General features: G+C 40.7%; 1 protein-coding gene and 1 pseudogene across 1 annotated transcript in view; one reads left to right on the forward strand and one right to left on the reverse strand.

Annotated features, from left to right (window-relative positions):
* Positions 1-1818, reverse strand: part of Rnf220 (ring finger protein 220) — a 243958-nt gene extending 242140 nt beyond the window's left edge. Inside the window, exon 1 of the mRNA XM_004639207.2 lies at positions 1566-1818. The gene's annotated coding sequence lies outside the window, so the exon portion shown is untranslated. The remainder of the gene's footprint in view (positions 1-1565) is intronic.
* LOC105743234 lies at positions 1431-6077 on the forward strand (annotated as a pseudogene).
* Positions 6078-23976: the final 17899 nt, after the last annotated feature.

Here is a 23976-nt window from a genome sequence, read left to right on the forward strand (position 1 = left end):
GATGTCTGCCCTCTCAGCCGTTCCCTGGACAGGGAGGTGGCGCAGGCGAAGGATCCCGAGGCACCTGCACCCCCAAGCAGGGTTGTGTCCCAACCCGTTGACCCTGGCCCTACGCAACCCCCCAGAGGATGCGCACCTCGGCACGGGGCCCAGGCCCTGGCCCTCTTCTGGAGCAGCGGCCAGCACCTAAGAAAGCAGCGGGCTCTTAACGGAAAATGAGCGCTCGTCACTGCCTGTGGGCAGCCAGAGACCCAGCTCTTCCCGGGCTCACGCCCTAGCCGGCCGGGGTAACCCGAGCCTTGCAAGGGCTCCGGGAGCAGGGGCGATCCTTACATCCCCTCGGACTGCCTGGTCACCGTGGGCGGCCTCGCCTGAGGGGCCACACGGAAGCACTCCGCCCAAGTTTGTTGTGCCCTGGAAGAAAAGGCTTTCTCTTACAAAGCACAAAGGCGAAACGCCCAGGCCGAGCCCTGAAAAGCCCAGGCCCCCGGGGCGGGGATGGGGGTGGGGGGCTGGAGCTCCGGAGCGCAGTGGCCGGGCCGGGCTCCGGGCGCAGAAGCTCGCTCGGCCTCAGCAGGCCAGCGCAGCGGCAGTGGGCACAGGGCTGCAGCGACCGGCTTGCATGCTGAAAAGTTTTGTTCTCAAGTCGGAAAGAGAGAAATTGTTACTCAATTTAAGGCAAGACTAAGATTAAAACAACAATAATACAACAAAACCAAGGTGTTCGGGTCTACACGATCGTCCTCCTGCTTCTTTCTTAGAATCGATGGGGGGGGGTCCCCCCAAATCCCGAGAGACACAAGTGGAGCTGCTCTAAGGCCAGGCCGGCCGGGCCCAGCGGAGCCGAGTTTCCCGCTTGCTTACAGAACGGTCTACTTCGGTAGCAGCACCTGCCTCCTTCCTGTCCGCAGATTACTCACCTCCGCCCCTCCCATCCGCACCCACTACCCCTAGGAGAAAACCAGAGGAGCCACTGGGGCTTTGAGGCCCCCCCAGACTCTCCTTGGGAGCCCCACCGGCCCCGCAGTGCTCTGTGCAGGGCGGCTGGATCGCTCCTTCCCTCTCCCGCCCGCCGCTCGGGCTCCCCACTGGGTACCACTTCGTCCCGGCCCCTCCGGAAACCACCGCAGGGTACGCGGGGGAGCCAGCAAGGGGGCACGTTCCCCATCGACCCAAACAAAGTGTGAGGGGGGCTCATCAGAAAATAGAGAAAGTAAGTCCTGCACTCATCTCTCCGGCTGTCCCCTCGTCCTCTCTCCTTGTCCAGTTCCCGCATCTGGTCCCTCCCCCTTGCACCCCCCAAATAAAACACATTAAGGAAAACTCAAGGCGGAAAGTTTGAGTGTTGCAGCGCACGGAGTGCCGGGCACCGACGCCAGGCTCGGCTGCGCGGGTCTTGATGCGCGGGTGCGAGTTCCAGCCCTAGCCCCATGGTGAAGAAGCTGCGGGGATCCTGGACAACCGACCCAGAAAGTTAGCCAGGTTCCAGAGCAACCCGGCGCCTCGCCCCCACCCCTTTCGTGTACGCGCACACCTACACATCCCTTTCTGCTCTCCATACTTGCCGTGGAAATTCCTGGGGAGAACGTGCGCACTTTTCTGGGCACCTAGAGAAGAAGGCGGAGAGTGCGGCGCATGGGAAGTCCAGGGCGCGCGGAGCCGGCGGAGGCAGCGGCGGCGGCGGCGGCGGCAGCGGCAGGCGGCTGGCCCCGGGTGTGTGCTCGCGAGCTGCCTGGGATTGCATGTACAGATCAAGAGACTCGGTTGGTGTGAGAGAAGGAGCGGTGCTGCCTCTCAGCGCTGGCTCTAATCAGTGAATGAGCCTCCACTCTCCTAGGGACTCGGAGGCGCACACACGCGCGCGCGCGCACACACACACACACACACACACACAAGCACACGCACACACACGCACACATTCTCTCACACTCACACACATACAGGCACTCTGAGTACTGAATACATTAGGGCACTAAGGGACTCTGGGAAATGGAGTCCAGACCCAGGGCACTCCTAGAGAATAGATCTGCTAGTAGCCCTCGAGAAAGGGCTCAAAAATCTTGGAGTCGCCAGACTGCGGAAATAACTTAGGGAGTTTGCTCGTGTACAACTCTCCTCCTCGCCCAGGGCTCTCTCCCCAGGGTTTTGGTGTTTTTCAGTCTTTCTTGGATCAAAAACGACTAACGGTAAGTGGGAAGATCTTTAGTAAGACAGACACTCAGAGCTGCTAACTGACCCCATGAGTCTGGCTCTCTCCTAAACTCTCCCCTTTTCCAGAAAGATCTTAACTGTTGTTTCATTCGTGGAATGACTCTCTGAATCTTTGCCTGTAAGAATGTAATAGCAAATGAATATGAATTATACAATAACTTTCAGAGGGAGTGGAGAGGACCTAGTTTACCATTCAGATTGATAGGAAATTTTTTCATTGGTGTTTTTCTGTTGTCTTTACTATAGTTCTTTCTCTCCAAATCATTTGCCACGAAGTACAGGAAGATAAGGGGAATGGATAAAGAAATAACATTTCTGAGAGCCTTTTAGGAGCCAGGTTATGGGACTAAATACCTTTACATGATGTTGTTTAATCTTTAGATTAATTCTGGAGATATTTTCACTGCTTTATAAAAGAAATGGAGGTTAAAAGTGTTTGGAATGTGTTAACAAGTTTGAGATAGCAGGTAGTCCTTCCTCTTAAAGCAAAGCACGACCAATGCATGTCCTGATTTAAGTCATTTCCTTGTGCCTCAGTTTCCAGCACTTCTTGTTTCTCATGGGTGGAGGGGCAAAAAGCTCCCCCTAAGAAATACTAAGAAATACGTAGTAATAATCCACCTCACAAAAAACACCTTGAAGGGGCCGGGGAGATGGCTCAGTGGAATAAGTGCTTCCCTGGCAAGTGCACAGTCCTAGGCCAGGTCCGGAATTTCTGCCGACTTCCGGGAACCCCCAGACCCAGTCCTAGCTCAGGTCCACAGCGGGAAGGAGCTGAGCACAGCAGCCAGACCTAAGCCAGATGCAGCTGGATAAGTCCAAACTCTGCAGAGCTCCACCTGAACTTCAGTACGTGTGAAGGTTATAACTACAGCAAAGATCTACAACAAAGGGCAGAAGACAGTGCTACACAAAATGACAAGAAGGAACAAATTGCAACCTCAGAACCCAAGCCCACCTATAACAAATGCAGAGGACACTAACACAGAAAAAATTGGAAATCACACAGCTGAAAACAATGAATCAACAGCTTCTGAAATAAAACAGCTACAGAAAGATATAGAAGACCTCAGATTGGAAATGAAAAAAGAAATCCCTGAATTAATAACATCTGCACTAAAGAATCAAATGCAGAAACATATGGAAGCAACCCAGTGCCCACCCAGAACAAGTGTGGAGGACACTAGCTCGGCTCAAATGCATGAATCAAGAGCGTCAATAGTAAATAAGATGCTATTTCCTTATCCCTTTTCTTATGTTTAACATCAGGGCAACATCTAAATGTCATGCATGCTTCAATATATACATGTTGCTTGTAATACATGTTTAACTTTTAAAATACATATTTGAGTCACCCTGAGTTCCATGATTATGACTACCCCTGCTTCTACAATTCATAGGATTAGGGCTGTTTGTTTATGAACTTCTAAATCTTTATCCATGTCTAGTTATTTACTCATACACAGGCATTTATCGTGTTAGGCATTGTTCTTTTCACTAGATTGTGTTTTCTTGCTAGATTTAAAACTGCATGTGGGTGAGAACTATGTTTGTTTTATTCAACATTAACTCTTCAGTACCTTACAGTGTCAATCCCTTAGTCGAAAAAAATAAAATGAAGCTATAAAATGAATAAACATCTCTACTGGATGTTGTCCCTAAAGAGCTCAACATCCAGTAGAAGAGACAAAGAAAGAGTTAGAAATCAATTTGATGACTGTTATAATTATGGTGACCATATAATTTATTAGGTTTCACTGAGACAAGTTTGGTCATAAAAGGGGCACTACTACTAATTATGCTGGGATGATAGGTGTGAATAGAGAGCATCCTGATCCAAGTCAGTTGAATGGTCACCCTAGGTACTGAAAGTGTTTCATTCATTCATTTAATAAGCATTTACTGAGCACACTCATGTGATGTGTTAAAAGAACTACAAGCCACTTGCTTTCCCTAAGAATTAAAATATGAGGCATTGAACAGCAAGAAATAGCAAAAGTGGGCCAAATCAGAAAGGGCTTTCTAGACTGTACTAAGCTAAGTGGACTTTATTCTGGGGATGATGAGGTGTGTTGAGGGGGTGCGATATGGTAGGATTTCTGTTTTAAAACAAGCACTGGTTTCTGGGTGATCTGAGCAGAGGTAAGACAACAGGCAGAGATAATTTTTTTTTTTTTTTTGGGGGAACTGGGGATTGAACTCAGTCCCTTGCACTTGCCAGGCAAGCACTTATTCTACTGAGCTATCTCCCCAGCCCTAGCTATCTCCCTGGCCCAACAAATTTAAAAGTCTGTTACAGGTAACTGATTTAAGACATACTAGGCCCTGGGTCAAGGTACTGGACGGTAGGAATAGAGAGGAAGGAATACAGTGCAGTGACCTTTAAAAGTTTACTACCTTTTAAATCAACTGAATTTAGTTACTTTACAATGGTAGATGAAGGCAGAAGAAAGATCCTATATAAATTCTAAACAATATTTCATTATTTATAGCATAAGAAGTTGTCTGTATTTTAATGGTCATCAGTAGTGAAAGCCTTCTTTAAATCAACTTACAGAACCTCCAAAAGTCCAGTGCACATTATAACAGGTAAATGACATAGATGAGAAATCCTATATCAATCTTCAGGCCAGAGATTTTTTAACTGCTACCATATACAATGGTCCTTACTAGACTCAAAATACTTAAAAACTAGAAAAAGGAATGACTATCTAGAGAAACAATTTAATAAAATTATTTTCTGACAGTATTGGGGATTCAACCTAGCAGCCTTCCACTGAGCTAAATCCCTAGCTCTTTTAAAAATGTTTTGAGACAGGGTCTCACTAAGTCATTAAGTTGCCCAGTCTGGGACAAAACTCATGGGCCTCCTGCCTCAGCCTCACCGATTACTGAGATTATAGGCACGTACCACTATGCTTGGTCTATATGAAAAAATAAAATTCAAAATCCCCATAAAATCATAGCAAAATTATATAAGATATAGTTGAGTATATAATACCTCACTAATTCATAGGTCACATGTCCAGCAACCTCAGCTATCCAAAACACAATGAAGCAGAAAATAAGCAAAAAGAATCCCAGAATAGCCAAAATAAACATTATAAAACCCCTGTACAAAAGTTAACACATTTTACTCCTAGGAGAATTCCACAAGCCTTCACTCAGAGCCGATTTACTCTTTCTTAGGTACAATTCTAATAAGCTTGATTATTTGGCTTTCCCATTTACAGCTGATTAAGATTGTTAAATTAAAAGGGGGCAGCCATTAAAAAGAATGAGATAGACTTAGATGTACTGACATGAAGAGATGCTTAGTATATACTGTCAAGTGGGGAGAAAAGCAAGTCAGAGGAAAACACACATAACATGATTTGATGTTTGTATATACACATAGACACATACACAGAAGGTGGCCTATAGGAATATACTTTAAATTGTTAATAATGGTTGTGCTAGAGGAGGGCACCCAGTGTGGGAGTTGGGGGCAAAAAAGTGGGGCCTGCCGGGAACAGGACTTCTAAAAGGCAAATACGTCTGGCAGACTGTGGTGCATGGCCATTTTTGCTGGCTATAAGTGGGGTCTCCGGAACCAGAGTGAACACACAGCTCTTCTTAAAATTGAAGGTGTTTATGCTCAGGATGAAACTGAATTCTACTTGGGCAAGAGATGTGCTTATGTGTACAAAGTGAAAAACAACACAGTGACTCCAGGTGGCAAACTAAACAAAACCAGAGTGATCTGGGCAAAAGTAACTTAGGCCCATGGAAACAGCAGCGTGGTTTGTGCCAAGTTCCGAAGCAACCTTCCTGCTAAGGCCACTGGACATCGAATCTGTGTGATGCTGTACCCCTCAAGAATGTAAACTAATAGAAAATTAAGGTGCATTTTTGCTCTAGTATTTTTTTTTCCTCTAGTCAAGGGAGGGTAACTTTATTCAGGCCCCAAGGCTGCAGGTGTTGGGCAGGTGGTGCCCTTCTGGATGAGGGGCTGGCTGAGCTTTATTTGACCTTCTTCTTGGAGTGCAGGTTGACGTGGCCACACTTCTTGAGTCAGTTGACAGCATGGGGGTACAGGCGGGCATAGCACTTGGGGCAGATCATCTTGTCACCATTGTACTTCTGGGCAAGCTGGCACAGGGATGGCTTGATGATCCCACCTCATAGGTGAAGCACCAGGTGCAGGGTGGACTCTTTCTGGATGTTGTAGTCGGAGAGAGTCTGACTGCACTCCAGTTGTTTGCCAGCAAATATCAGATGCTGCTGGTCAGGTGGGATGCCCTCCTTGTCTTGGATTTTGGCTTTGACATTCTTGATGGTGTCACTGGGCTTAACCTTGAGGGTGATGGTCTTGCCCGCCAGGGTCTTCACAAAGATGTGCATCTCTGTGCTGTCACTTGGCCACCTCAGTGAAGAGAAAGACTGCTTTTGTATTAAAAATAAATAAATAAATAATGGTTGTGCCTAGAGAACATGAGTGCGGTTGTCGAGGAGTGTGTGGGAGGGGGCAGGAATGAAGAGAAAATTTTGACTCTTTACTACATATATTTCTGTTTGTTTTCCATAAACCTATATTAGTTTCATAATTTTAATATCCCTTACAAAGTTTTTAAGAGGAGCAAAGTGTAGTGTTAGATCAAACATACGACCAGTGGGAAGTGGTGACTATAAAAGCAAACATGAGAACACAAAAGCTAGAAGAGAATGGAGTTATTTGATGTGGAGGCAAAAAGCCATACCCATCAGCAGCCATAAAGAATATCACAAATTCCAACCCAGAAGAACCCTAATGCTTTCAGACATAAGTCACCAGGGAACATGTTATGCTTATATATTTTACTTATGAGAGCAAGCAATAGTGTAAAATCTAAAAAAAAATATTCCCATCAAAAAGAAGATTCTGGTATTTTAGGACATAAACTTCAGGTGTTGAAGTTTAATACATATTTGTGGGCCACATCAGTCCCTGAGGATAAGAAAAAAACAAAGCAATACAAAACATGTTACTTTATAAAAGAACAGAAATGATATGGCCTAAGAAATAGTCCATGAATTTAGTGTTTGACAAACATTTATTGAATGTCTACCAAGTGCTAGTCACTAAGAATACAAAGATAAATTTAAAAATAGTCCTTGCCCTAGATGAGCTTACAGTCTAGCCCCAAAGAGGAGTAAAAATGAGGGCTGATGGTACAGTGTGAGTCATGCTTTCATAACAATGTGAGTAAAGGGTGGCAGAAGCACAGAAGAGGACAGAACTGCCTGGCTGTTAGGGAAAGGGGCATCAACATGAGTGGGTGTCCCCAGAGTAACCATCAGGTGCAGCAGCATTTATTCCTGGTTAGATATGACCATGGTATGGGATGACACTTAAATTGGGCTTTGAAGATTAAAGGATAGATGGGAGCAAAGGGCTCCTGGAGAATAAATAGCACAGCAAAGGTGCAGTGATATGAATTTTCCTGACATGTGTGGATAGTATGTCTCAAATTTTTCCACCAGAGGAGTGATGGTCGGTGGTGGTATCCAAACCATTTTGGACTTGCCATTTACTTGAAATTTTATATACCTTATTGTATCTTGAAAAATGAATGGGGGCTGGTGAGATGGCTCAGTGGTCTAAAGCACCTACTTAGAACAAGCTTAGCAAAGCACAGGGACCATGCTTCAATCCCCCAGCACCACATGCCAGCCAGCCCCGCCCCCCGGTGGGCTGAGCTGGCCACAGAGACACACACACACACACACACACACACACACAAATAAATAAATAAATTTAAAAAAAAAAGATGAATGGAAGTGTTGTCCTCAACTCCACAACTGGGCTGTATTATAAAACCATGATTTAAATGATCATTTCATAGGATTGATACTTCAGAAAGATGCTCTGCCTGCCTTTATCCAATATCCCATGTGTAACACTAACTAGCCCTAGGGCAATTCTTACTAATTTGAAGGCATAGAAGATAAAGGGGTAGAATAGAAAAGTAGGTTGATGGACTGTGGTGTCTTACTTGTTCCAGAAAGGAATTTCCAATATCCAGCTCACTCCTATTAATATTTTAAGGGCCTACTTAGGCATGATCTCTTTCAGAAAACCACCCTGTTTAGCAGTCCTATCTTTTCAACACTGTCAGTATAACAGCCAATGGTTTGTCTGCCTAGTCACCACATTGGAATGTTGGATTACGCTTTCAGGCTCCTCTACTAGACTGATTCTTAAAAGTAGAATTCTGGCTTAGTTGTTTTGTGCAAAACAAGCTTAATACTATAGATACTGATATTTGTTAGAATAAAATGATTTAAATAAGAGGACACATTCAAAAGCATTACCTGGCTTAGATGCCAAGCTTCCTGAAGGAAGTAACTACTTATAAAGATATCCTAAGGACTTGATACTCATCTGAAACCCCACCTTGGATGATTGACAAGAGTGGGGAACTACTCAGGCTGCATCAGAGCTCAAGGAGTCAAAGGATACATGAAGATGTGGCCTGCTTGTCTAGTACAGGCACACAGTAAGATGCAGTTATGTAACCATGACCTGGCACAGGTAAACATGCATGCACTGGTTATGGCACTATACAAGAATATAAATATGAGATAATAATATGTACAAGAATTACACAATATTGCATCCATTTACCTAGAAAAGTGTCAAGTTTATCCTTCTTCATGGCAGACTGGTATGCCACTGTACAGAAATACCACATCTTTTTTTATCCATTCCTCGGTTGATGGGCATGGGGTTGTTTCCAAGATCTAGCTATTACAAATTGTGCTGCTATACACATAGGTGCCCCTATATTGCTGTGGTATGATGTTTTTAATTCTTCTGAGAGGAGAACCAGAAGGGGAATAGCTGGGTCAAATGGGACCTGTAAATTCTAGTTTTTTAAAAAAAATTCTCCATGCTGTTTTCCTCAATGATTGTACCAGTCTGCACTCCCAGAAAGATTGGAGAAGTTGTTCCTTTTTCTGTATAGCCCCTCCAGCATTTGTTATTGGTTGATTTCTTGTTGATAGCCATTCTTTCTTTAAAAAAATTATTTTATTTTAAAGAAAAAGAAACAAAACCCAAAAAACAAAATTCCAAAACAATGTGATAGGAGGGTAACAATGGTTAATACACTGCATATTATTTCTGAGTTAGTTACTCAGAATACAAGATATCAGCATTTAATTGTGTAAACAATATTAACACAAACCTATCTTTTCAAGAACTGAAATTAGTAGTGTATTTATTTTAACTATCATATATATATATATTTATTTATTTATTTTCCATTTGCTTTTCCTTTTCTTCTTTTTTCTCTGATCCCCTAAACAAGTTTCTCTTTTCTTTTGAAGTTTCTTCACATTTTAAATATCTATTGTACATTTTGGATCACATTTACTCTTTCAGCTTCTCACACTAGGGAGACAATGTGATGTTTACATATTTGCATCTGATTTATTTCACTTATGAGCATGGTCTCAAGCTGCATCCATTTACCTATGAAAGTCTTCAGTTTACCCTTCTTTATGGCTGAATAATACTCCATTATATAAAAATATCACATTTAAAAAAATCCATTCCTTGGTTGATGGGCATTTGGGTTGTTTCCAAGATTCAGCCATTACAAATTGTGCTGCTATAAGCATGAGTGCATATAGAGAGCTGGGGTATTATGTTCTTAATTCTTCTGGGAAGATACCTAAAAGGGAAATATCTGGGTCAAATGGGGCCTTCAATTCCAGTTTTTTGAGGAATCTCCATGCCGCAGTCATTCTTTCTGAGGTGAGATGGGATCTCAGTGTTGTTTTAATTTGCATCTCTAAAATGATCAGTGATGTTGAACACTTTTTCATATATTTATTTGCCATTTGTATTTTAACTTGAGACCATACTCCTAAGTGAAATAAATCAGACTCACATGTGTAAACATCATATTGTCTCCCTGATATGGGAAACTGAAAGAGTAAGTTCTAGAATGTACAATAGATATTGTGAAATGGGAAGCCCCGGTTCAAAAAAAAAAAAAAAAGAAAAGAAAAAGGAACCAGGGTGGGTGAAAGAGGACAGGACGGTAGGGAAAGAGGGAAAAATGCAAGCCAGTTGTACTATTGGCATTTCCCACCTCATTAAAAAGGAGGGTTTGTGCTAATATTGCCAGGAGAAATTTTTATGCCCATGTTTTTTCCCCTAGCAACTACTTCACAGATAACAACACATAATCTATCAACTATTGTTATTCTCCTATTATTTTATTATGAAATTTTGTTTTACCTTTTTTTTCATAAAATTAAAAAGAAAGAGAATTACACAATAAACAAGCAAGCAGCTCTCTTGAGCTCTGGCTCTTCTGCTCTGCTCCATGCTGCCTGCTGTTGTTGCTGATGTCTTGAACATGTTTGTTTTTTAACTTGGGGACCTCATCTGTAAAAATCTCCCTTGGGCCCCCTGAGCAGTCTAACAACAAATATGCAAAATGAATGAATGAGCAGCCAGTAGATAACCACAAGACAAAAACTATCTGATCTGATCAGGATTTAGAAAAATGACTTTAGGAAAATGTTAAATGTGGATCAGAGAGGGCAAAGATTGGAAACAAAGAAAGTAGGAAATAAAAATTATAAAAGAAACATGGGACGTATGGGTGAGAGTACCTTATCTTAGCGATTTTTCTAATTGCCCAATTTCATTAAGTATTTATATTTATTTTACAGAGCTGATCTTTTATTCTTTTAGGATTTCCTAATGGAGGCTATTCAGTTACCTTGTTCAGGAAGGCTTCTTTGACCCCAGCCCCCACCCAGCTATTGCCTCACGTGCATCAGGAGGTCACTGAGGGCCGTGGCTCCGTCTCTCTCATCTTAGTATCTCCAATGCCTAGGACAGGCCTGCTCAATAAATGTTTGCTGAATGAATGAACACATAAATTGATCTATTAGTATACTGTACTCAAGCTCTGACCAAGACACAGAGGACCTAGTGATCCCCAGTGTGCAGGGTTCTGGATACAGGAAACAGAATAAATAAAGCAAGACTAGATCCGGAGGTACACCTATTCCACAGGTAACACAGGGTAAATTTCTCTCTCTGACCCCTCCATCCTCATTCTGAAGAATAACTCTCATTGAGTGAAAATCAATAAAAGTCATTTTAAAGGAAGTAGGTTTAGAAAAAGCTCTGAAGTAGGAGAAAGGAGGAGGGGAGCTTCAAGTTCAACCAATTTGGACTTTTTTTTTATCAGAACTTGTAAGCTCAAAAAATACCCTTAACAAAATTAAAAGTCTGTTTTTTCACTTTCTTTCAAAAGAAATCCCTTTTACACACAAACCTATAGTCTTCTTTAGATTTCCAGTTTTATAATTCAGAAAGAAAAAATAAATTCACCACAGAAATAACAAATCCTCCATTTTTCAGATCGGTACTAGAAAGGATTTTGCTCGTGCAGCAGCAGACAGCTCAGAGACTTTCTACTAATGTGAATACTGAGATCAGCTACCCAGAAATCTAGCAACAAATATTGACTGTGGCCATTATGAATAAGCTATTAGAAAGAAGCTGAAAAGATGCCCAGCCTAGCCCCTCCCCCAGAGGCATAGGTGTACATCCTATCCTCTAGAAGCCTGTAGGCTTGTGGTGCTAACTCATAACCCAAAGACAGGTTAAATAAGACCCAACTCAATCATAGTGCAGATAAAATATATCCAGTGATTATCAAACTATTGAAAGATTTTAAAGGCCAGAGAGACCATCATGGTGTGAGGTGCCCCAACTGTTTTGGTACAAGGTGAGATTAAAATAAGGCATTTAAGAAAGTAAGATTTCTTGCCAGGGAGATAGCTCAGCTACGTAAGTGCCTGCCTGTCAAGGGCAAGGTCCTGAGTTTGATACCTGGTACTGGAAAAAAAGAAAAAGGAAAAAAATAGACACTGTCCCAAGAAGGTAAGATTTCAGTATTGGAGGACAGACAGTATCACAAGACAACGCCCACGGCATGTCAGGAAATGGTCCACTCTAGGATGGCCACACCAAGAGTATTTGTAATGGCAAGAGATAGTACTATTGAGATGGATAAATAGAATCATAGTTAAGAACAACTGGAATTAGGTGTGGATTTGAATCCTGTTTCTATCACTTATGGTAGGTTAGCCTTGACACATTTATCTTCTCTGACACTCATTTTGCAACCTTGAAGTGGAGACAATGTTAACACACCTATTTCATAATAGTGACATTAAGATTAAATGCAAGTTACTCACCATAGTTCTTGGTAAACAATAAATATTCCACAGGTGTTGATTCTATGTTGTTCCATTAATTGCAAATTGTGGCTTAAAACATCTAGAGATTGAGAAAAAAATTATTTAACAAGTATAGAATAAAACACATGTATAGAGCAGCTACCAGCTTTTTACTTTTACTCTATCCAAAAAACCAGTGATGTCCCTGCTGATTTTTATTTGGAGCATGATTTTGGCCTCTCCTTTGTTTGTTATTGAATCATCCTTGTCTGAATCCCATTTACTTCCATCATTCTCAAGTGTATTCTGGACAACAGAATGTTTCTTGGGAAAAATAGGATCTGTGCAGATTTCAGATTGTGTTACAAGGGCCAGCGAGATAGCTCAGTGGACTAAGCACCTGCTTAGGCAAGTACAGGGACCAGGATTCAATCCCTGGCACCACATGCCACTCCGGCCCTGCCCCCAGGCACGCTGAGCCAGCCACCAAGACCGGATGTGGTGGCACACGCCTGTAATCCCAACACTGGGGAGGCTGAAAACAGAAGGATCACTATGAGTCCAAGCTGTGTAGTGAGACCTTGTACCAAATACATTAAAATAAAAGATTGTGTTACTTGCATTTCCTCAATCATTGAGGCAATAAATTGTTAGTGAGCATCTCTGTATGTTTCAGGTATTAAAAGCCACCAAATGGAATCTACTTCAATTTCCCATCTCTACGTGTACTTATTCCTCTTTTTCTTGTTCTCTGCTGCTGTGGGAAGGAAGAAGCCTTCCAGCTGGTAGAGGCTGCACCCGTCACCTGGGATGTGGGGGCCTTTGCACCCGTCCTGTCGCAGTTTCTGACCTCTCCCTTCTAAGTAGTTCTTTGTCAGTATTCAGTGCTTAAACATACTCAGTTATCTCTCAGAAAAGAAAAAGAAATTTCATAGTCCTTTATCTGTACTGCTCACCAGCTCTCATGTTCTCTTTCTTTCTTCCAGCTAAACTTGTTGAAAGTGTTGCTTTCACATGCCCACTGGCTCAAGACAGGAATGTGAAAAGGATCCTTGACCATCCATCTTCACCACTCATGACAAATAAATTATTAATTTTGTCATACTTTCTCAGTATTCTTTTTTTCCATTTTTACCAGAATCATCTCTTGTTTAAATTATTGCAACAACCTTCTTTTAAAAAGAACCTAGTTTGGTGTGGTGGCACTCACCTGTGATCCCAGCACTCAGGAAGCTGAGGCAGGAGGATTTCATTGACATCAAGGCCAGTGTGGGCTACATAGTGAGACCCTGTCTCTAAAAAGCAAACAATAGAAACATCAGTAGCAGCAAAAAGAACATATATCACTCTCAGTGTTTAAATTATGAATGCACACTGACTTTAGAATAAAGTTCTAGATCCTCCCTGGGGTCTAAAAGTCATGTAGGTTTTTTTTTTTTTTTTTTTTTTTTTTTTTTGGAACCGGGGATTGAACTCAGGCCCTTGCGCTTGCCAGGTAAGTGCTTATTCTACTGAGCCTTCTCCCCAACCCCTCATCTATGCTTTTATTCTGACCTGCATTTCCAGCTCATCTTATGTACCTTTCCCTGCTCCTCTTTTTCTCCAGCCATGTTGCTCTCTTCTCTGTGCCTTTAATGTGTATCTGTCCCACTTACTTTCTTACAAGTTCTCACTATGTAGCCCAGGCTGGCCTTGAACTCACTATGTAGCCCAGACTGGTTCTGAACTCACAGTAATCCTCCTGCCTCAGCCTCCTGAGTGCTGGCATTACAGGCTTACACTACCACATCTAGACTCCCAGTCACTTGTTTTTTTAACTTCTAAAACTGTCATTTTATTTATTTTTAATTTTTTAAAATTAATTTTAATGAAAAAGAAATAGCAATGAGATAGTTTTAAAACAAGTTAGTAAGAAAGTTACAATAATACATTGCGTATTGTTGTCTTCGTAGGAGTTATTCACAGTACAAGACACATACGTGATTTCTTGTCTAAACAATATTAGTACAATCTTTCCCCCACTCACTTTCTTTTCTTCTGTGGCTCTCTACCCATCACCCAGCTCCTCCTAGTCATCTCTTTGGGTTTCAGTTTATCAGTTCTGCAATAGGAAAGCAGATCCAACTGGTTTCCTGTTCACATGGTGCCCTACTCTTTCTTCATTTTTATTCTTTCTGCTTTCCCTAACAGTCTATAAACTCCAACAGGACAGGAGGCATGACTGCCTGTCTAATCAATGCATTCCTGATGTATAGCATAGTGTGTAGCAAACATTATACATCTTAAATTATTTCATAATCAGCTACAGCCCAAGTTAATCTTCACCTCTGTTAAGGCTTCCATGAACTACACATGCAGATTCAACAACTTCCATGCTCACATCACCCCTGTACTCAAGACTCCACCTCTACTTTTGCACTTAGTATACTGTATTGTGATTATTTGTGTTTAGCTTCCCTTCTAAAATGTGAGGCTCTTGTTTTTCAGAATTGTACTTATTTTTTAGCACATTACCTGGTGTCTTGCACAATGCTGATGTTCAGTAATGGTTTGTAGAGCAGCACTGACTAGCTCTGCCAACTGACCAGGTATGACACCTGAAGGAGTGTGGGAAGTTACAGGAAAACTCCGCAGTGTGGCCTAGTCTTTCACAAAAACAAAAAGTTGCTAAGGAGGTGGTTTAGAAACTAAATATATGCAGTTTCAAGCATAAATACTGGTTTTAGTAGTAGTGACAAAAGCAAGAATTTATGTCAGTGAAGCAATGGTTTTGGTTTATTTATTTGAGGTAGGGTCTCACTACATAGCGCAGCTTGGCCTTGGATTTGCTTATGTAGCCCAAACTGGCCCCAAACTCGTGAGCTCATGGTGTTCTTCCTGCCTCAGTCCCCTGAACACTGGGATTATAGGGCATTCACCACATGTCCAGCTTAGCAATAGGTTCTTAAAAAGTGAACTATGAAAGTAATTCCCATTGCAGGAAACAATAGGATACATTCTAATTTTCTTAAACCAGTTCCAATTTCTACCCTTGTGCTAACAAAAATTGGTAATATTTACCTCTTTACACTCTCAAAAATGCCCACATAAGTTACATGGGCAGAAGATCACATGAAATTGAAAAAAAATTGAGTGTTTAAAGACAAAAATATTTAGGAAAAGAGCATGGCAAGGTAATAGGATGATTTCAAACTAAAAAGGTGCTAAGATGAATGATATTATAGGAAGAGCTAACTGTAAAATAAGACAGGTGCTCTGCTAGCCACTTTTAAGCAATATCACTTAATTCTCACCAAGATTCTTGGTACATAGGCTTTTTCATTCATATTTTACAAATGCAATAGTCGAAGCTCAAAGCAATTAACATTCTCAGAAAAGTTAGCATCTGGGCATAGTGGTACATGTATGCCCATAATTCCAGTACTTGGGAGGCTGAGGCAGGAGGATTGTCATGAATTTCAGGCCAACGAGGGCTACATAGGAGTTTAAGGTGAGCTGTAAATATATTTTGAGACCTTGTCTCAAAAACAAACAAACAAACAAACAAAAAACAACCATAGGTAAGTTAGTAAAACTAACGTAAGTGAATTGAAAAAAAAATTTAAAAGGGAAGTCACTGAGAGGTCTTTTCTTGGCACTTGCAAGCATTTTGCTTGGGAAAACAACATAAAGCACCCATGTGACATCTTCCTCATGACAGAAGGCAGCTACCACTAAAAGAATCTTCACTGCAGCTTGTACAATAAGTGCCCACTGTTTTCTGTAGCAGTGAGCTTTGTTACGAGGCCACTCTTCTTCTCTGAAGAAAGAAGTACCTTCAGGGAATAACTGAAGTAAAATGGAAAAGAGATACTTCCAAAACAAGACACATTTGGCTTAAAAAAATCTTATGGCAGAGGGAAAGGAAATATGCAGGAGCAAAAGGAAGTCGGTTTTGGACATGATGCATGTCAGGTAAGATATCATTGCTGGCTGGGTACCGTGATACCTGCCTATAATTCTAGTGCTCAGGAGGCTGAGGTGGAAGGATTGCTATGAGTTTAAGGCCAGCCTGGGCTACCTAATGAGTGAGTTCAAGGGCAGTCTGAACTACACAGTAAGACCCTGTCTCAAGGAAAAGAAAGGGGCTGGGGAGATAGCTCAGTGAAATAAGTGCTTGCCTGTCAAACATAAGGTCTTGAGTTCAATTCCTGGTACCACACACACACACACACACACACACACACACAAAAGACTTAGGGCTGGGGAGATAGCTCAGTAGAAGAAGCGCTTGCCTGGCAAGCTCAAGGTCCTGAGTTCAATCCCTGGTTCTGCAAAAAAAAAAAAAAAAAAAAAAACAACTAAGGAAAATGAAAAGGTATCATTTCCATAAAAACAAACAAACTCCATTAGGAAAGGGATAACCTAAGGAAAACCACTAAATCTATGTGCAGAAGTAAAAATTACTCCAAATGTTGAAACAAAGCAAAGCAACGGTGTGACACAATGAAGAGATGTGCAGAAGGATGCGGGGGACAAAGGCGCATAAACATTTTGTAGGAATGGCTTCAAGTTTCTAAACTGGAAAATGGTTTGACTGTAGCGATGATTCCTTCAAAGTGAGTGAAAATTGTGTTTTGGCAGTAAATATCCCTCAATCTTTCCCAAGAGCTAAATAAGGTCTCTTTACTATGCAATAATAGTATTCTCACTTTTTACTGCCTCCCTCATTGAATGGGGCCTAATAAGCAATTATACCTGAGCTCTGCAGCATCTTTCCTTCCCTTTCTTCTGAAGTTCAGAGATGAATGCAGCAGCACATGTGCAGTTAGAATGTCACTTAGTGACAACCAATTTTAAGAAGCATTTTGCAAAGATGACCCGTATTTAAAAAAATGCATTTGGTACATTCATCTTTCCATGGAGCAACATATGGAATAATAAACTGTCTGATAAGTTCCACAGCTAGTCAATGTCTTCATTTCTTATTTACAGACTTACATGCACGCTAGGCAAGCACTCTGGAGCTACATCTTCAGACCATGATAGTCATTTTTTCCTACTCCTTGAGCAAGAGATTTTTCTGGTGAAAAGTTCTACATGAAAGTGAGTAGATGTTATTAGGACTTGATTTTAAAATATTAGATCTATATTTGAATCATAAGAGGAGGTAAATAATTAAAAATTTCTCACTCCTTTCTACTTTTTAAAATAATAATCTAATATCTTACTTAATAAAGATTTATGAAGCTTAAGAGTTTGCAGAAGTGCTACAGATCATGCCAAGGTGTATTTGAGTAATAATTCAAATTATATGACCTCTTGGTAATTTATATGTTAGTTAACCCATGAACAAACATTTGTTTATATGTGTCAAAAATTATACTGGACTGCTTAAGGGAGTAAAACAAAGTACTATATTTTATCAAATTAAGGAGTTTCTGGATTATAAAAGTATCCCAAATATTAGAGCTACCAAAATGTGAGAAAATATGCATTTTAGAATTGATCATACATAGGTAAAAGATAAACAGTTTCTACATCAAGAAAATAATGGAAAATATCCATAAAAAGTACCAAGTGAATATTAGTGACAAAAATGTTCTCCGAAATTTAGTGGAATAAGAAGTTTATGAGGAGCTGAGACTGGTGAGGAAAATGCACTGTGAATGACACTGCCCTTATTTTGCCAGTGTTTTTTATATTGATTCTGTAAGATATTGGCAAGAAAAGCATGAATTAAAAAGCTTTAAAAAGCCAGGCATGATGGTGCATACTGTAACTCTGAGGCAGGAGGATCACCACAAGTTTGGGGTCAGCCTGGGCTACACTGTGAATCCAGGCCAGCCCGAGCTACATAGGGAGACCCTGTCTCAAAAACAAAACAAAACACAAAAATCCTTTATCCTTTAGTCCTTTAAATGTGACAACTTTTTATTTTGTATGACTTCTGAATTTCATCATTATATCTATGTGAAATCATTTTTATACTGAAACTTAGCCTAACCAAAAAATTACTTAAAAATTAAACCCTTATGTAATATGGTAAATAAGAATGAATCTGGGGTAAATCAAGTAGACATTCAAATTTTAAATCCTTCACAGCAAAGCAAATGACCAACAGAATGAAGGGACAACCTACACAACGGGAAAAATTTTTGCCGGCTATTCCTCAGACAAAGGACAAATGTCTTGAGCATATAGGGCTGGGGATATAGTTCAGTGGCACAGTGCCTGCCTGGCAAGTGCAAGATCCTGAGTTTGATTCCTAGTACCTCCCAAAAAAGAACATGTAAGGAACACAAAAAAATTGGACCTCCAAATTAAAAGACCCAATTAAAAAAATGAGACCTGAAAAGAATATATACTCGGAAGAAGAAGTGGCCAATAAGTACATAAAATAATGTTCAACACTGCTGGCCATTTGAGAAATGCAAATTGAAACAACACTGAGATTTCATCTTACTCTAGAATGAATGGTTGTTTTCAGGAAATCAAATTATAACAAATGCTGGAAAGGCTGTAGGGGGAAAAGGAGCCCTTCTTTACTGTTGGTGGGTGTAGTAAACTTATATAACCACTATGGAAATCAGTGTGGAGGTTGTTCAAAAAACTAAAAATAGAAATTCCATTTGACCCATCTATATTCCCCTTCTAGGTATCTTCCTGAAAGAGTTAAAGACGTTATATTACAGAGATGCATGTATGCACACATATAGTGATACATCAAAACTTACAATAGCTAAATCTTGCCAGGCACAGTAATGCACGTCTGCAATCCCACAACACAGGAGGCCAACCTGAGCTACGTAGTGAATTCAAGGCAGCCTAGACTCCATGGTGAGACCCTGTCTCAGAAAACAATGACTAAATATTGGAAGTGGCCAGGCATGGTGGTACACGCCTATAATCCCAGCACTCAGGAGGCTGAGGCGAAAGGATGATTGCGAGTTTGAGACCAGCTTAGGCTACAAAGTGAGCTCAAGGCCAGACTGAACTGATTAGTGAGACTCTGTCTCAAAATGATAGATAGATAGATAAATAAATAAATAAATTTAAAAAATCAATCTTGGAAGTGACCTGCATGTCCATCAATGGAAGAATGGATCAAGAAAATGTAGTATTTATACACAGTGGAGTACTATTCTGCCATAAAGGATAAACTTGAGTTATTAGTGAGAAAATGGTTGAACCTTGAGACCATAATGTTAAGTGAAATAAATCAGACACACAGCTCAAATATCTCATGGCTTCTCATATGAGAGGTCCATTACAGAAATAAACAACAAATAAAAAGACAACAGGAAATAATGAGATCGATCTTTAGCATATGGCAACCAAGACATGGAGGGAGAGTGAAGGCAGGGAAATCAGATAAAGTGATGGGGGTTGTGTGCATGTACCAAGTCCCTACAAGGAACATGATCATTATGTACTATAAGCATATACTATAAATAACGAAGGGGTGGAAGAAATGGAGGGATGTGGAGGGAAGGGGATAAATAGAAACAAGATGTGTCATGTACATGTACTAGCTCCCCAGGATGAATGTAATCCTTATGTACTACAAAGATGTACCAATTAAAATTAACTTTGGATTTAGGGAAAAATATAAATAAATTTAAATATCTTAAATTTGCAAAAGCAAGTATGAATATTTTGAGATTGAGAGTTTAGGCATTATCTGTACTTGGAGAATGAAATTGAAGATTATGCTACAATGGAAACAATAAGTTTTATACTCTATCTGTGCCTACTGAGCTAGGCTCAAGATTCCCGGGACGCTCTTCAGGCTCTCCTTTCACACACTCTCCATCCCAAGCTGCAAACAGCAAGACTTCCCACCCCCTGGTTAAACAAGACCACCGTCAATCCTGATCTGATCTGATCTGGTCTGATCTGATCTGATCTGATCTGATTTAGGTTCATCTCTCCTGGAAGACAGTCATCTCTGCTTCCTGTGATCAACTATAGCTACCCATGAAATGTTTGAAGGACTTTAGAAACCATAGTTGACTTCCCTTAAATGTTTGTCTCCACTGATATCCAAGAGTCAGTTGGAACGAAGCCCACCAAGCTTCGTTTCTATTTTCATAGGTGAAAACCCAGAATGTAATAAGAATTTCTTCTTTCTTTTATTTGCCCCCTAAGGAATTGTCATTCCTAATATATAGATCTCCACAATTCCTTAAATCTACCCTAGTCCCTCTCTTCCTCCCCTGACAAAACCTTCTACATGACCTTTGGAATTCCGACCTCCTTTATGCCCTGCACACTTCCTAAGTGTTCCTTCCACTTCTTTTTGTGGTACCAGGGATTGGACTCAGGACCTTGCACTTGCCAGGCAGGCACTTATTCAGCTGAGCTAGCTCCCTGGCCTTCCTTCCATGTCTTGCCTAATCTAAACTTGGATCTGCCTGTGCTGCTTTCTCTGAAGCTCACTCCATGGACACTTGCTCACCTTTCACTAAGTACGCAGGGTCAGGAACTGAGGGTCCTCCAGGGCTACGTAGAGCCACTGCTTCCCCACCTTTTTGTATAAACCTCTGCTGCCCACTCCCTGATAGGTCACTGCAATGCCCTGCCCCATTTGCTCCTTCTTGTTCACAGAAGACACTGGTGTGTGATTTACTGCCTCTTGTCCCACAATTCCTGCTATCATCCTAAGTGACTTCAGGGTCTGCATGAAAGATCTACCTTACCTCCAGTGTTTTCTCACATGCTATTTGACCACAGACTCAGAGGATCTTGTCATTATGACCAAATTCTTCTGCTTTTGCTACTTCTAAAGTTACTAATATGACTAGTTCATTTTCTTCCCCCAACCCCCTAAATTTCTTGCTCATAAAGCTTGTCTGACTTCAACTATACTTACTTTTCATTTGAATGTTATTTTCATGGCCTTTTCACTTTCTATTATTCCTTTCTTGTCTTCATATTCTTATTTATCTAGATTATCCCATGGTTCATCATTTCATTTATTCTGCTAGAATTACTCTGAGCTTTCTTCTTGATTATATCTTCTTTCATCTTCTAATGCATCACATTCCTTCAGTTCTTTTCTCTGGCAGCCCTTTTGCAGCCACTCTTGGGACTCCCCTCTTCTCCTCCTAAGCCTCTAAATGTTGCTTTTGGGGGATCTGTCTCAAGAGCTCTTCATTTTTCATTCAATTGTCCCAACTCTTCCCATGGCCTCAATTACTATCAGTAGATAAATACTCCTCAAATTTATACTTTGTGGTTGGAGTTACAGGTGTACATGCCTACTTAACTTTTTACTTGACATCTTCAAATGTTGATCACCAAGGTACCTTTGACTCAGCATGTTTAAAAGTAAACTCATCACTTACCCATCAAATCTGCATTCCAGAAATCTGAAATATCCTTGACATTTCCTTTTCTCATTTATAAATAATCACAAGGCCTGTTAATTCTGTCTCTAAACTTTCTCAAAATTTTCATCCTTCTCCACCTCTACTACTACTTCCCTGGTCCAAATCATTACCGTCTTCATTCATTAAGTTCATTCATCTTCCTAGTCTAAGTCACTAACGTTTTTCTGATTTTGTTCATTTTGTTTTGTTTGGAGACAGGGTCTCACTATGTAGTACAGGCTGGTCTTGAACTTGCTTCTGTAGCCCAGGGTGGCCTCAATCTTACAGCAATCCTCCTGCCTAACTGTTCTGAGTGCTGGGATTATAGGTGTGCATTACCACACCAAATACACTAATCATTTTCACTCCGTCCAATACCTACCATGAGCTACGAACAGCAAGATGCAAGAATATAGTGTTTCAAAAGTCACTTGCCTCAATCTCTTTAATAACTGGTCTCCTTGTAATATTCTTTTTCTCACTGTGCCAGCTAACTTTATATACTAGCCTGGGTTGGTCTGAAGAATACGTAAATAGCTGGTTAAAAACTACTAGGTGAGACTGTTTCTGGAAGAGGTCAACATTTGAACTAGTTAACCGAGTATAGATTTGCCCTCACCAAAGTGGGTTGGCATCATTCAGTCCATTGAGGACCCAGAACAAAACGGTGAAGGAGGAAGTTTTTATTTATTTATTTATTTATTTATTTTCATTTATGTATGTGGTACAGAGTCTCACCACGCAGCTCAGACTTGTAGTGATCCTCCTGTTTTCAGCCTCCCTAGCACTGGGATTACAAGCATGCACCACCATGCCCGGGCTTGTTAGCTGGTTTAGACAGGGCCGGCGCAGCATATGGGACCCAGGATTGAAACCTGGTCCCTGCGCTTGCCAAAGCAGGCACTTAATCCACTGATCTATCTCACCGGCCTAGTTCTTCTTTTATTGGCATAAGACATTCAACTTCAGATTTCTGTGTTCTCAGGCCTTCATACTCCAGTACTTACACCACTACCCTTCCTAATTGTCAGGCTTTTGGACTCAGACTGAGTTATACCACCAGCTTGCAAAGGGAGTATCATGAGATTTCTTAGCTTTTGTAATCATGTGAACTAACTCCATAATAGATTCCCTCTTACATATCTATGGATATCCTACTGATTCTGTTTCTCTGGAGAAAACTAATATACCTTGCCATCTATTTTCTGTATTAAAAACAGGTGTGTGTGTGTGTGTGTGTGTGTGTGTGTTTTAAATGCTAATCTGATTGTATCACCACTTTATGTAAGTATTGAACTAGATTAGGTGTGTAAAGGATTTAGAAAGTGCCTGGCAGAAAAATGTTTACCAAATAACTGGACAGTTATTTTAAAAATCCTATCCCTATTTTACTTTTAGAATCAAAGAAAAAAATGAAAACATAAAAAATATTTAAAAAATGGCTACATATTTGTGTGATCTTGAGAGGTGAAGAAGACCTTTCAAAACATGTCCTCCAAATCAGACAGTATAAAGGAAAAATATCAACTAATATAAACATTCTGCTTGGTTAAAAAAATGAACAAGACTGCAAGACAAATAATAAGTAGGAAAACTCCTTATAATACTTAATTTAAAATAGCTAATCTGGGCATGGTGGCACACATATGTAATCCCAGACCTTAGGAGGCTGAGGCAGGAGGATCCTCACAATTTTGAGACCAGCCTGGGCTACAAAGTGAATTCAAGGTCAGTCTGAACTACATAGCAAGAGCCTGCCTCAAAAAGAAAAAAAAAACCCACTAATAGCATATTTAATTAACTTATATTTCTAAATTTCAAAATTTTTATTAGCTCATGTTTATAGAACATAACAATTCCATTCATTGTGTAGAGTTGATACATGCACATAACACATCTCAATTCTTTTTGCTTTGCCTTCTCCTCCCTAATTAGCTCTTATAAATCAGCAAGAAAAAGTGATAGAAAATGGTTAGACTGCATGAATTAACAATTATCAAACTAAGAACGATAACTGGGTGCCCTGGGTAACAGGGCACAAATACAGCAAATAAAAATACAAATAAAACCATGTACTTTATATTTTATGTATGCATTGGCAAAATTAGGAAGATTGACTAAATTCATTGAAAGTATGAAAAATGGGCATTGAACTTGTATCATTTGTGGTAGTACAACT

The sequence above is a fragment of the Octodon degus genome, unplaced genomic scaffold (assembly GCF_000260255.1).
Source record: "Octodon degus isolate 3935 unplaced genomic scaffold, OctDeg1.0 scaffold00107, whole genome shotgun sequence".
NCBI lineage: Eukaryota > Metazoa > Chordata > Mammalia > Rodentia > Octodontidae > Octodon > Octodon degus.